Below are 14,918 nucleotides of genomic sequence, written 5' to 3'. Positions count from 1 at the left end.
CCGGCCTCAGACACTTAATAATTACCTAGTTGGCCTTGGGCAAGCCACTTAACCCCATTTGCCTTGCAAAAACCTAAAAAAAAAATTAGTCATTTATCTTCACTATCAGACCTCTATAAATGTAGCTCTTCCTGGGCTCAGTACAGCTAATTCCACTTTTAGAAGGGTCTAAATTCCTGTCTATTCACAGTAATTAATATTGTGGACCCCTCTTTCTCAGATAAGATAACTTGCCTTTCTCAAAATAGCATCCTCTGGATAGACAAAGTCAAATCCTAAACATTTGATCACAATGGTAGGAATGGAATTTTAGGCACTGTCATGGGCAGGACAGAGATTTCCTGCAGATAGGGTCTTTCAGCTCTCGTCATATTGAAACTGGGTTCTGCCCTTCTTTTGAATACAACACATAGAATTTACAGATTATTAAGAGATACTTTCCATTAATGTTCCCCTGCTGGGAATTTTTCCAACCTGAAGGACTCGTTTATCAGCCACAGTCCTGTGGCTAGTTACAAATCAAGTAGCAGGGAAATTTATCTTCCTTTAAATTTTCCACTCAAGGGGGAAGGTAGATGGCTCAGTGGATAGAGCTCCTATCCTGGAGTCAGGAAGATCTCAGTTCAAATCTAGTCTCAGAAAATTTTTAGTTGTGTGTCCTTATTCAAATCACCTAATGTTATTTTCTTTCTAAAAAGTAATAAATTTTCCATTCTAATTTATCATTATTAAGGGGCAGCTAGGTGATATAGTGTATAAAGCACCAGCCCTGGAGTCAGGAGTACCTGGGTTCAAATCCAGTCTCAGACACTTAATAATCACCTAGCTGTGTGGCCTTGGGCAAGCCACGTAACCCCTGTTTGCCTTGCAAAAAAACAACACCTAATTTATCATTACTAAACATAAGTGAACTAAAATGATATCCCTTCATACCCTGGTTCTTCTTCTTAACTATAAGTTTGAGTAATTTATTTAACTTTCATGACTCCTGTTTCCTTACTTAAATAATGAGGGAATTGGGTGATGTGACTCTTGAGAGCCCTTCCAATTCTAAATCCATAATTTCAAATGGAGATGCTCCTGTCTTGCCAGTTATAATATTATAAATTGTGGAGGTGGACAAGACCCCTGAGTTTCCATTTTATGAATGAAGAAATTAAGGTCAATAGGGGAGGCAACTTGTCCAAGGTCCCAGGAGTAGTACAGAGTAAATATTTGGACTTAGGTCAGGAATTTTTGAGGCATTGTTCTGGTTGTTTTTTCTGGGAGCTATGAGAATTTTGCACTAAGCCATCCATTCACCCATCCTTCTCAACCTTTTCCTTCCCCTTCCAAACAGCATCCCGGGGACTAGCCAATGAGAGGAACCAGGGTCACCAGGACCTGGGAGCCCGTGTTCTCTGATGCTTTACTGCCACCAAGTGTTTTAGAATCACTCACAACTCTCTAGAAGTCACCTTTAACCGCTTTAACCCCCTAATAACTGACTGCTACAGAATTAGTAACATAAATAAATTGTAGTTCTTGAGGTGGGATATATTGTGATTTCAGGGATGTATACGATAATATTCTCCTTCCAAGACCACAAATGGAAATGAAGCTTAATATCTAAATATTCCCTCTTGGGGGAGCCTAGAATGTGGGGCCTGAAGACAAGAAGATAACTTCCTGAGTTCAAATCCAAACCCAGACACTTTTTAATTTTGTGACCTGTAATCCTGTTTGCCTCAGTTTCCTCATTTCTAATGAAATGAATAAAGAAATGACAAACTGCTCCAGTATCTTTGCTAAGAAAAGTGAGGTCACAGAGTCAGACACCACTACAACAACTAGAAAATGTTCCCTCTTCACAAGACTGACACCAAAACTTAGACTTTATACTTTAGTATTAAAGCCTAAGATTAGATTTCCCTTTCATAGCATGAAGGAGGAGGGAAGAGTACACAAAGACTTTGACTATCTGAAAAAGAGAGTGAGCTTAGGAGGAGAATGAAGAAATGAAAAACAAGTCCCCACTACTATCTTTCCCCAAGAAGAAGAGACAATTAAACTACAAAGTCACCATGTAGGCAGTATGACAGTTGATCCTAGCGATGTCCATCAAATCAGAAGACTGCCACATTTGAATGCTGGTAAAAGAATATAATAATTTATACAAAGCCCATCCTGTAAGATAAATAGTACAATGTCATTATTCCCATTTTATTGATGAAGAAACAGATTCAGAAAGGTTAAATAATATGCTGTTAGGCAATAATCACTGCTATGCTTCAGTTGCCTTCTTGATCTGACCTTCTACTTTGCCCTTGTGGCCTTCATACTCTAGAATATCCTTCCATTCCAGCCCCCTTCTCCAAATTGTGAGTTCAGTATGGTTTTTCCATTTTTTTATTTTGGTTTTTGCAGGACAATGGGGTTACGTGGCTTGCCCAAGGTCACACAGCTAGGTAATTAGTAAGTGTCTGAAGTCAAATTTGAACTCGGGTCCTCCTGACTCCAGGACCGATGCTCTATCCACTGCACAACCTAGCCATCCCCTTCCATTTTTTTTAATGGATCCAAGTCTTCCATCCGTTTCTGACTCTCTGGGCTCTTCTGGCCTCCAACCTCCTCAAAACCCTATTAGTATAAAGTAGAGCTAAGAAAGCTCATCAGCTCTCTCAATTTGCCTTCTGGAATTAGGCTAGTCATTTCCTTGCTCCCTGAAGCGAATCTGGAACCTTGTGTTTTCTCCCTCAAATCTGGAGACAAGAAGACCAACTCTCCCTTCTTCCAGACTCTCATCAGTTCTGTTCCTTGCCCAAGTATGGAACAAATGGCTAGTTATCAAAAGCCACAAATAAAGGTTAGTGTTATACAAATAAACTTGAGTCTCTGGTTATATTCATTGATAGAAAAACAACGCATAGTAAAATTAATACTAAATGTAAACTCAGGAGATCTGGATTCAAACCTTGCTCCATGTGTGACTAAAGGGAAATCATAATCTCTCAGAGACTCTATGTAACATAATCATCTGTAAAGTCAGAATTTAAAATATTTGCTTTGCCTACCGAAAAAAAGTGCCTTATATTCCTTAAAACACTTTATAATTATATCAGTGAATGATGGTTCAGTTTGTCCTACAAAGACCATTGTCAAGAATCAATCCACAAGCATTTATTAAGCACCAACTGGGTGGGTTACCATTTCCTTGTCCATTTACTTTGGAGATGAGGAAACTGAGGCAAACAAGATTAAATGACTTTCTAAGGGTCGAGCAGCTAGTAAATGTCTGAGGCCAGATTTGAACTCAGGAAGATGAGTCTAGTTGACGCCAGGTCTGGTGCTCTAACCACTGCACTACCTAGCTACCCCCCCCCCAAGAATCATAGAAAATAAATATAAAATATATGCAAGGAATTTGGGGAAGATAAGAGTAGTTGGGGAGATCAGGAAAGGTTTTATGTAGAAGGTGGTACTTCACCTGAATCTTGAATGAAGTGGGGCATTCTGATTGTTGGAGGTAAATAGAGTAGATTATTGCCTAACTCTTTGCTTATAACACAAAGCTTCCTCAGGATGCATGTTTGAGTACTGAAACAATTAATTTTATCCCTTCATAGAAATAAAATTTTTATTTTTGAAGGAGAATTTAGACTACCCAAAACGATCCATCATCTTGTCCCTGTAAGAAGTTTCACTGTCTTAAAAAAAGAAAGAAGAAAATCAAATTATAGGTATCAAAAATGAAAAGGGTGAACTCAGCACTAATGAGGAGGAAGTTAAAATAACAATTTGGAACTATTTTGCCCAATCATAACAAATTTGACAATTTTAGTGGAAGAGCTGAATGTTTGCAAAACTATAAGCTACCTGGATTAACAGAAAAGGAAATAAAATACTTAAATAATCCCATTTCTGAAAAAAAAAAGAAATTGAAGAAACCAGCAGAAACTCCCTAAGGAAAAAAATCTTCAGGGTTAGATGGATTTATAAGTGAATTCTACCAAACATTCAAGAAAAAATTAAATTCCAATTCTATATAAACTATTTTTAAAAACAGGTGCTTGGCCAAATTCAGTGCTGATACCTAAACCAGAAGGAGTCAAAACAGATAAAGCCAATTATAGACCAATCTCCCTAATGAATATTAATGAAAAAATTTTAAATAAAATTTTAGCAAATAGATTAAAAGTTATTACTAGGATAATACACTATTATCACAGAGGATTTATATTAGGTAGGCAGGGATAGTTCAATTTTAGGAAAACAATCAACATAGTTGACCATATCAATAACAAAATTAAAAGAAATATGATTATCTCAATAGATGATGAAAAAGCCTTTGACAAAATACATCACTTATTCCTATTAAAAACACTAGAGATCATAGGAACAAATAGAGTTTTACTCTATCTAAAACTACCAGTTAGCATTATATGGATAAACTAGCAGCATTTCAAATTTCAGGAATGAAACAAGTATGCCCATTATCACTATTACTCAATATTGTATTAGAAATCTTAGTTACAGCAATAAAAAAGAAATTGAAGGAATCAGAATAGACAATGAGGAAATAAAATTTTCATTCTTTGCAGATGATATGGTGACTTATTTAAAGAACCCTAGAAAATCAACTAAAATGATATTAGCAACTTTAGCAAAATAGTAGGATATAAAATAAACCCATATAAATAATCATCATTTCTATATTGACCAATAAAGTCCAACAACAAGAGATAGAGAAATTCCATTTAAAGTAACTATAGACAATATAAAATACTTGGGAATCTAACTCCCAAGACAATACCAGAAAACAATTTGCATACAAATGAAGTCTTCTAAACAACTGGTAAAATGTCACTTGCTCATGAGACTGAGTTAACATAATAAAAATGAAAATTCTATTCAAATTAAATTGTTTATTCAGTGCCAAACCAATTAAACTACCAAAAACTGTTTTACAGAGCTAGAAAACCTTGTAATAAAATTCATCTGGAGCAACAAAACATCAAGACTATGAAGGGAATTAATAAAAAAACAAATGCAAAGGAAGGAGTCCTACCTATATCAGATCCAAAATTGTATTATATAGCACTAGTCATCAAAATTATCTAGTACTGGCTAAGAAACAGAGAAGTGAATCGGTGGCTTAGAGTAGATACAAAAGAAACAAAAAGTAAATGACCACAATTATCTACTGTTTGATAAACCCAAAGACATTAGCTTCTGTATTAACAATTCACTATTTGACAAAAATTCCTGAGAAAACCAGAAAATTGCATGGCAAAATCTCACATCCTATCAAAATAAGATCAAAATGCTAATATCATTTAGACATCAAAGGTGATTCCATAAACCAATTAGAGATTAAGAAATACTCTGATGTAACTGTGGAGAGGGGAGAAATTTATTACCAAACAAGAGATCAAGAACAATATAAATTGCATGGATGATTTTTTACTATATTAAATGTAAAATATTTTGCACAAAAAAACCAATGCAGTCAAGATTAGAAGGAATGCAGAAAACTGGGAAACAATTTTGATAGCTAGTATTTCTAATAAATTTCTGATAAATTTCTAAAATATATAGAGAATTGCATAAAATTTCTAAGACATTCTCCAATTGCAAAATAACTGATGTGAACAAGTTTTCAGATGAAGAAATTAAAGCTATTTGTACTCATGAAAAAAGTACTCCAAATAATTATTGATTAGAGAAATGCAAATTAAAATAATTTTGATCAACTACCTCATATCCATTAGATTGGCTAAGATGACAAATAAAGGAAATGATCAGTATTGGAGAGGATGTGGGGTAATTGGGACACTAATGCACTGCAGGTGGGAGAATTATGAACTGATCCAACCATTCTGGAGAGCAATTTGGAGCTAGGCCCAAAGGGTAATAAATCGGTGCATACCCTTTGATCCAGCAATAACACTACTACTAGGTCTATATCCCAAAGAAATCATAAAAATTGGAAAGTCCCACAATTTCAAAAAATATTTATAGAAATCTTTTTTGTATTGGCAAAGAATTGGAAATTGAGGGGATGCCCACCAATTGAGTAATAATTGAAGAAATTGTGGTATATGAATGGTATGTAGTTGTTTATTATTATTATTATTATCATTATTATTATTATTATGTAAAAAATCATGAGCAACTGGACTTTAGAGAAGCCTGGAAAGAGTTGCATGAATTGATGTGGAGTGAAGTGAGCAGAACTAGGAGAATATTGCATACATTAAGATTATTATGATATGATCAACTGTGATGGATGCATCTCCTCTCTACAGTTCAGGGATCACAACAATTCTGAGAGACCTGTTCTATGGAAAATGTCATCTACATCCAAGAGAAAAAAACTAGGGATTCTGAATGCAGAGCAAAACCTCCTATGTTCCCTTTTTACAACTTCTTTTATAATTTTTCTTTCTTAATCATGCTTTTTTTCCCCTTTAGTTCTAATTCCTCTTTCACAATATGACTAATATGGAAATGCGTTAAACACAATTGTATATGTACAACTTTTTTCAAGATTGATCGGCACTGAGGGAAAGGGAGGATGATAGAAAAATGTGGAACTCATAAACTTGCAAATGGATAATGTTGAAAACTATTTTGCATGTAATTGAAAAAAATTAAATTAAATTAAATTAAAAGGAAGAAGTTTTACTGCCAAAGAATTCATTGCTTAGGCACCACACTACTGGAGATAAACATCTATATATTTGATTAAATTCATCTCAGTTAGTAAAGTCAACTGACAAAGTGATCATGAGGAAGTCTTAATATATTTGGGTGAATAAGGAATTATTGAAACATCTGTTATTTATTATTATCCATCTTCTGGTTTTGATTATTCTGATGTTAGAGGAAGAAGACAGACGTCAAGCATCCTGCATTTCTAATCAAAATTTTCCATTATCTTGAAACTCATAAAAAGCTGGAGGACATGAAATCCAGCCCCTCATTTTTCATATGAGGAATCTGAGGTCCAGAGATTTCTGTTAATTATTACCATCCATCGAAAACAATATCAAAAACTAAATATCTTCATTGTTAGTCCTTGGAGTTTCCAAGGAAGTGCCACCCTATATCCTGTTATCAGAACAAAGTCTTCTTTCTTCAGCTCATCTAGTATGTCTTCAGCTCCTGAGAAAGACAATGCCATTAGCTGTCACTATCAGTAAGATTTTGCTAGAATGCTGATGAAAAGGTAAGCTTATAAGATCTTCCTCTGACTAAGGTGAGGGGAGAAGACCCAGGCAGAAACAAAAGCACTCTCCTCCTACCTCACCCCCATCCAACCCTAAAGCAGTTGCTTCCAAGAGCAGCTCTTTCTCCTCTCTTGGATACTCAAATCTTCCTCCTCAGTTCTGAACTCACTCCCCGATTTTATTATATAGATCTCTTAGGGGGTTACTGAGTCCTTCACCCAATCAAACTACCTGTCACAACTAGCTGAAAAGTCTTTGATCACTTTGAGAAGGTATCCAAATTTTGTTCATACCTAGATCTGATTGGTTCATTAAAGAAGTATTCTCAACCAAAAAAAAAAAGATTAGCAATTTCTTAACTTATATTAATAATAATCTTGTCCTTCAAAAGAAAACAGTGATCTGATTCTTAGTAATAAGGAAGAACTGATCATTTCAGTAGAAAGCATGAAAACTGAAGGTAAAAGACTGCTCAAAATTTTCAGCAGAGGAGGGGGATCAATATAATTTAGCATGTACCTTAAGTTTTAGGAAAGCAAATTTTAAAGAGATCAGGTAAAGTATAGTTAAAATGTCATGGTCTTAAATTCTATAGAATCCCAGGAGGGGGTGGGAAAGTTAAGAATTACATTCTAAAGAATATAGAAACCTGATTCTGATGTGGAAAACAGGAAGTTGTCCAAAGAGACTGACTACCTTAGAACTTAAAGTCATCAACACTTTAAATTTGTAAAAATAAATAAATATGTATACACACACACACACACACACACACACACATATATATATATATATATATATATATATATATATATATATGAAAGATGGGAGAAATAAGACTCAGTGGAAAAAAAGCATTGAGTTCTGAAGTTAAAAGTGAACTGAGCCTAGCAAAGAAGACGAAAAACAACAGTTAGGGTGTGTTTGTTCACTTGTTTGTTAAAAAAGAGATAAGGGAGAAAATAATAAAAATAACCACAATAACAGCAGCTAGTATTTATACTAACTTTAAAGTTTGTACAACAATTTGCAAATATTATACCATTTGTTCCTCACAACTCCAGGCCATAGGTGCTTTTATTCTCCTCATTTTATAGATGAGACAGAAGTTAAATGACTTACCTAGGATCATATAAATATTAAATATCTGAGGTCAAATTTGAGGTCAAATTTCTTCAGCTCATCTAGTATGTCTTCAGCTCCTGAGAAAGACAATGCCATTAGCTGTCACTATCAGTAAGATGTTGCTAGAATGCTGTCTTCCAGTTTCATCTTTTTATGTACTATAACACATGTCTTAAAAGGTAGAATTACTCAACCCTTCATTTTTCTTCTACTTTATCTGCCCAACTCTTAAAATCCAATATATGTAAATATATATATATATGTGTGTGTGTGTGTGTGTATGTGTGTGCGTGTGCCAATATCTATGTGTTACTATAAGTATATACATATGTGTATATATATATGTGACTAATAGGGAATTGATACTCAGTTTAACAAAGGGGGTGGGGATGATTATAACAGAGAACCTTATCACCCTTGATAGCTTCAAGGGATGAATTATATACAAGGTCACTGAAAGAAGAGGTTGGTGTACAAGCTAACTAGTAATCTTGGAAAGGATAAGGAAAAAAGAGAGAGTTAATTGAGTATTGGAAGATAACTGTTTTCCAGATTTTTTTTAAAAAAGTGATGAGAAACAATTCTCCAAAATATAGGCCAATAGGGTTGTCCATACAAATGATTGCAAATTCCAGGGATTTTGCAGATTCTATTTAACTAGATCAGATAGCATCTCTCCATGTGCTGGGAATTTGGCTTCTAGGAGAATCTTTTTTTTTTTTTTTTTTTTTTTTTTTTTTTAGTTTTTGCAAGGCAATGGGGTTAAGTGGCTTGCCCAAGGCCACACAGTAGGTACTTATTATGCGTCTGAGGGCGGATTTGAACTCAGGTACTCCTGATTCCAGGGCCGGTGCTCTAGCCACTGTGCCACCTAGCCGCCCCTTCTAGGAGAATTTTAGTAATATTTCAGAAAATTTTCTTGGAGAGACTATGGAGCCTGTATGAACAGCCTGTGACCAGTTCTGAATGGTTAACCAGATGGTTGACTCTCTGATTGGGATGTTAGCAAAACCTGAGAAACCTTCAGTCTTGGCTTTGCTCTATTTGCATCTAGGGGAACTTGGTATTGAACTCAAAATTTTCAGTAAAACTATGGGGTAAAGAGAAGGATCTTTGGGGCTCCTCCCCAATTTTTAGGTCATATGGCCCTGGAAAACAGGGGTTTTTTTAGACTTTTTGCTCATTCTTTTCTGTTCTAGGTGCAAGGAAGAGGATATGATTCACAGAAATCCAGGACAGCTATTGTTTCTAGCCTAGCATCAGTAACCTTCAGGACAAGAGTTTAATGGGACTCACCTAGCAGGCAGGCTGCATCTGGATATGAATTTGGTGGGACCAATGCTATGTAGAAACTAAGTTATTGACCTAATTCCTTCCTCCCTGCAACCCAAACTAAGGAAATCTGGGGGTATTATGCCTCTATTATCAGGAGAAAATGTTTGATATGTATCTTTAATGTATCTTTGAATTAAACATCCTTTTGTAAAAGCTAATTGATGTTAGATCATTGAATGGAACTCAAGTGTGAATTATTGGCCCTCTGAAAATGGAACAATGACAAAATATAAGAAGAAAGTCAAAGAGTAAGAGCTGATAGACATAGAAAAACAACATACTCCCCAAATCTCTCAGGATCCCCTAGAACCAGAAGGGATAATTTAACAAGTGGGGCCAGAGCATAGACATCTTAATATAAAAATTGCATTAATCTAGGAGACTCCCAGGAAGGTGTCTGGGGAATATCCTCTATTCCTGAACCATACTTTTGAAAACCACTGGTTTAAATTATTTCTAATAATTTATAGCAATTTGCTTTCTCTTCATATCTTCCCATGAGAACATGAAGGGCAGAGACTCTTTTTTTTATATCTTTCTATCTCCAGTACTTAGATGATCAGTTCTTTGCACATAGTAGACTGTAATAAACATTGTTGAATTGGGTTCACTGGAAATAAACTGCCACATAGTTGAAAGTCCTTGAAAAAACTTTCTGTACAGTGAAAAGAATCCTTCCATGGTGGGGTGGGGGTGGGGGTGGGGGTGGGGGGCAGAATGAACAACAACATTCATTAGTTTTTGCTTCCATCTAGTGGCCATATGCTAGAATTCAATCACAAATTCATTCTTCCTGTCCTTCATTCTTCATTCCTGAGGAAGATTGTGATACAGGGAGGTGATACCAAGATATAAGTGAACTGGATTTGAGTGAGGAAGTATTGTGCAAAGTCACCAGTCTCATTGTCTCCTCCAGAGCTATCTGGGTTCAGTGACCAGCAATGAATCAGGATGAATGGAGATGGCCCTAGATGTGAAGTAATTAGGGTTAAGTCACTTGCCCAAAGTCACAGAACTAGAAAGTATCTGAGGTTGGATTTGAATACAGATCCTTTTGACTCTGGGTCAGTGCTTTATCCACTGAACTGTCTAGCTGTCACATAGCTTAAGTACATGTTTTGAGTGATCATATCACTACGTAAATAACATTCATTCTTTCATTCAACTGAGATAAATTAAAGCACTTACTATATAGAAGGCCCCTTTATTAAATGAAGGGGTAGAGAAGGGAGATACAAGCTAGAAGACCAGTTGCAGTTGCAATGCTGACTTTCCTCAAAATATGATCATTGATATGTTTCGTCATCATATTTTTGCAGGTTCTTCAAACCTTGTAGAGCTTCATCTGCTGTGCTGGAGGATGTTTAAAAGAGAGCACTGAGGGGTCATTGTCAAGTCTTTCCTGTTAGTGATGATTGTGGTGTCATCTTCTTCTGTGATAAAATTCTCCTGAATTTTCTAGATTTGGCCTAGCTACTTTGAGCAATATACAACTTTGAGTAATTCAATTCATCAATCTTGGCCTGAGTTTCCAAATGTGGAAGTAAAATGAGAGAGTATTACCTTGACCCAAATTCAATGGAAAAACCATTGTCAAGCTTTGGATTGTATAATTTTTCCAGGTCATTTTCTTTTATATTAGAATGTGACTTCATTATTGGTGTCTTTGAATTATGGTTCTTGTGCACATAGTAGGACTGGGAATCTGAACTTTGAAAGCACTTCAAAGCGAATAATGTGAAGATGAAATGCAGCTGAGGGTGACTTTGCCTACACTGCCCTTTTACTTTTTCCCATGTTACACTCACTTTTTAAAAATGCCTTTTTTTTTTGATTCTCTGAGGTACCACCTCACACCTCTCAGACTGGCCAATATGGCCAGAAAAGATAATGATCATTGTTGGAAGGGATGTGGGAAATCTGGGACACTATTACACTGTTGGTGGAGCTGTGAACTCATTCAACCTTTCTGGAGAGAAATTTGGAACTACGCCCAAAGGGCAACAAAAATGTGCATACCCTTTGATCCAGCAATACCACTATTGGGTCTATACCCTGAAGAGATAATGAAAAAAGGTAAAAATATCACTTGTACAAAACTATTCATAGCAACCCTGTTTGTGGTGACAAAGAATTGGAAATCAAGTAAATGTCCTTCAATTGGGGAATGGCTTAGCAAACTGTAGTATATGTATGTCACTATTGTTCTATTAGAAACCAGGAGGGATGGGAATTCAGGGAAGCCTGGAGGGATTTGCATGAACTGATGCTGAGTGAGATGAGCAGAACCAGAAAAACACTGTACACCCTAACAGCGACATGGGGGTGATGATCAGCTTGATGGACTTGCTCGTTCCATCAGTGCAACAATCAGGGACAATTTGGGACTATCTGCAATGGAGAATACCATCTGTATCAGACAAAGAGCAGTGGAGTTTGAACAAAGTTCAAGGACTATTCCCTTTAATTTAGAAAAAAACAGATATCTTATTGTCTGATCTTGTTATCTCTTATACTTTATGTTTCTTCTTGAAGGATATGATTTCTCTCTCATCACACTCAATTTAGATCAATGTATAACACGGAAACAAAGTAAAGACTGACAGATTGCTTTCTGTGGGGGTGGGGGAGGAAAGTAAGATTGGGGAAAAATTATAAAACTCAAATAAAATCTTTAATAAAAAAATGCCCTTTTTTTGGTTTTTACAGGCAATGGGGTTAAGTGACTTACTCAAGGCCACACAGCTAGGTAATTCTTAAGTGTCTGAGGTCAGATTTGAACTCAGGTCCTCCTGATTCCAGAGCCAGTGCTTTACCCACTGTACCACCTAGCTGCCCCCCACTACACTCACTTTTTAGACCATTAGTTAATATTCCCAGGCTAGCACAAAAGAAGAGTGATTGTTAATATACACTAAGGGAGAGGAGGTAGGGGTGAGGTTATGTCCCATTAAAACATTTGTGTGGTGGGTCTCTGAGGGAGACATCCTAAGGAGCATAAACTGAGCCCCCAGTCACTGCTGGAGACACAGTTCTCCATAATGTAAGATTTGGCATTTAGGGATTATGTAGTAATCCCTGGGTATCTCTAATGGAAAGGAGGGAAGAGGTGCCAGATCAAAAAGAGACTGGCCACAAGCCAGCACAATTTTAAAAGGTGATACAAGTTCCATCTTGACTTTCTTTTTCCTCTCTCCCAAGTTGTGACTTGGACTCCTAGGGGATGAACTGAGAATATCCCCATTTCCTTCACCCCCCCCCCTACTCACATAAGACAGCTAAGAGCATATACTCATCTAGCTAAGCCTGAGTTTGAGTCTCAGATCCTTGGCTGAGCATGAGATGTATTTTCCAGAAGTAGTTACTCCAGGAGTTCAGAATTCCTAGATTCTGCAATGAGAGATTATTGGCAATATCAATACTTTTCTGTGACTTTTCTCAAAGAAGAAGACCACTGACAGAACGACGAGTCCATAACCTTGTCTGGCTTCCCAGAAGACATGCACTATGAGAAAATTGCTTTTTTTTTCCGAATTCAACCTTAGCTGCTTACTAACTGCATGACCTTGAATAAACCACTTAATCTCTGTTTAACCTCAATCTCTTCAACTATAAAATGGGGCTAATCAGAGAAATTTTCTCCCAGAGTTATTTTGACGATAAAATGATATAATTTGGTAAAAGATCTTAACACAGTGCCTGAGATATATTAGGCTTTAAATAAAAAACTGCACAAGATTGGTATTATCATTATTATTATTATTATTAGCATTATGAATGTGCAAAACCAAGGTGAAGATAAAGTGGCTGTTCAGTAGTCCCATACAATGTTTCAAGTTTTGCTATTACAAGTATCTGCCTTCCAGGAAAGTATAATAGGAATTGTGGGTTCCTGTTTCATGTTTAAGTCTTTTTCGTTGCAATGCACATTTTTGAGTCTTTTGTATTGCTAGCATTTCTTTCATGTGGATAAAAATAATAGCTGTCCTTTACCAGACCTACAATATGTTTTGATTCCCATCAAGAGGAGAATCTAGATATGAGTCAAACCTAATTTTTAAGAGGTTCCCTCCCTGGGGCTTTTCATGAAATTTGGGGAAGGGGTAACAAAAATAGCCATAGAGAAGGACAAAAAAACCTAACCCTCCTCTTTAAAGGTTAGACTGCTCTTAAAACAAAACCACAAATCATGTGAACCCAGAGCCAGGAGCCTCTTAGTGACAGAGGACAAAAGTCCTCCTGTATCCGGTAAGTTTTTGTTACCAAAAAAGTAATTCCTTCTGACTGAAAATCACTGGGCCTCAAGGAATTTATAGTCAGAGGAGGTGTGGGATAGTTCAATCATTGTTTTAGTCATATCTGACTATTTGTAACCTTATTTGGGATTTTCTTAGTAAAGAGCCTGGAGTGTTTTGCCTTTTCCTTCTCCAGTTCATTTTACAGATGAGAAAAATGAGGCAAACAGGATTAAATGACTTACCCAGGGTCACACAGCTAATAAGTTGCTGAAGCCAGACTTTAGCTCAGCTCCGGAGGACTCCAGGGCCAATATTTTATCTACTTTACCACCTAACTGCCCATGCAGTCAGAGGACCTGGGTTCAAATACCAGTTTTCTCACTAACTAGTGATATCATCATAATACCACCTCTGTAACTTAACTTCTCTGAACAGGATCTTCACTTGAAAATTGAAAGAGCTGGCTTAAAGACGTTTTTTTAGTTCTAAATTTTGATTAATCCTTTAATTTTCCAGTACCTCTTCCATATAGATAATTAAAGCTAGAAACTTCCTATTTAGGCATTTCTAGTTACAATCTAATATCTGACCTCTGAATGGTCAGATATTGGATGGTCAGATATGGATCAGGTTGACTGGATGCAGTGGGTCTTTTTCCCAGGTTTTAATTTGATTGAGGTAACATCTTGCAACACAATGCCGTACATCATTTTCATACAATCATAGATTTAGAGGTGGGTGGGACTTTTATTTTAGATTATCTAGCCCAACCATTTCATTTTACAGTTAAAGAAATTGAGGATCAGAGAGGGAAAGAAACCCATCAAAGATCATGTGGTAGGAAGTGGTAATAGGAAATAGGAAAGGTAAGGCAGCATTTGGTCTAATTGGACTGGATCATTCTTCATCTAACCCTATTCAGATTTTGCTTTTTCATATGGTTCATATTAAGCTAAGTCTATAGGTGCCACTAGATGTCACTAGAAGGCAGATGGTATAGAATTTGGGA

The 14,918-nt window shown here is 36.3% G+C and overlaps 1 long non-coding RNA gene across 2 annotated transcripts in view; it reads right to left on the bottom strand.

Annotated features, from left to right (window-relative positions):
• LOC141512798 (uncharacterized) overlaps positions 1 to 14,918 on the bottom strand; it is a 195,016-nt gene that overhangs the window by 145,988 nt on the left and 34,110 nt on the right. For both annotated transcript variants that reach the window (XR_012475600.1, XR_012475601.1), the window contains exon 4: positions 8,334 to 8,413. This is a non-coding gene — a long non-coding RNA (uncharacterized LOC141512798). The remainder of the gene's footprint in view (positions 1 to 8,333; positions 8,414 to 14,918) is intronic.

This window comes from Macrotis lagotis, chromosome 2, assembly GCF_037893015.1.
Source record: "Macrotis lagotis isolate mMagLag1 chromosome 2, bilby.v1.9.chrom.fasta, whole genome shotgun sequence".
NCBI classification, from domain to species: Eukaryota; Metazoa; Chordata; class Mammalia; order Peramelemorphia; family Peramelidae; genus Macrotis; species Macrotis lagotis.
The sequence above is the reverse complement of the archived record's forward strand: the minus strand, read 5'-3'. Positions and strand labels throughout refer to the sequence as shown.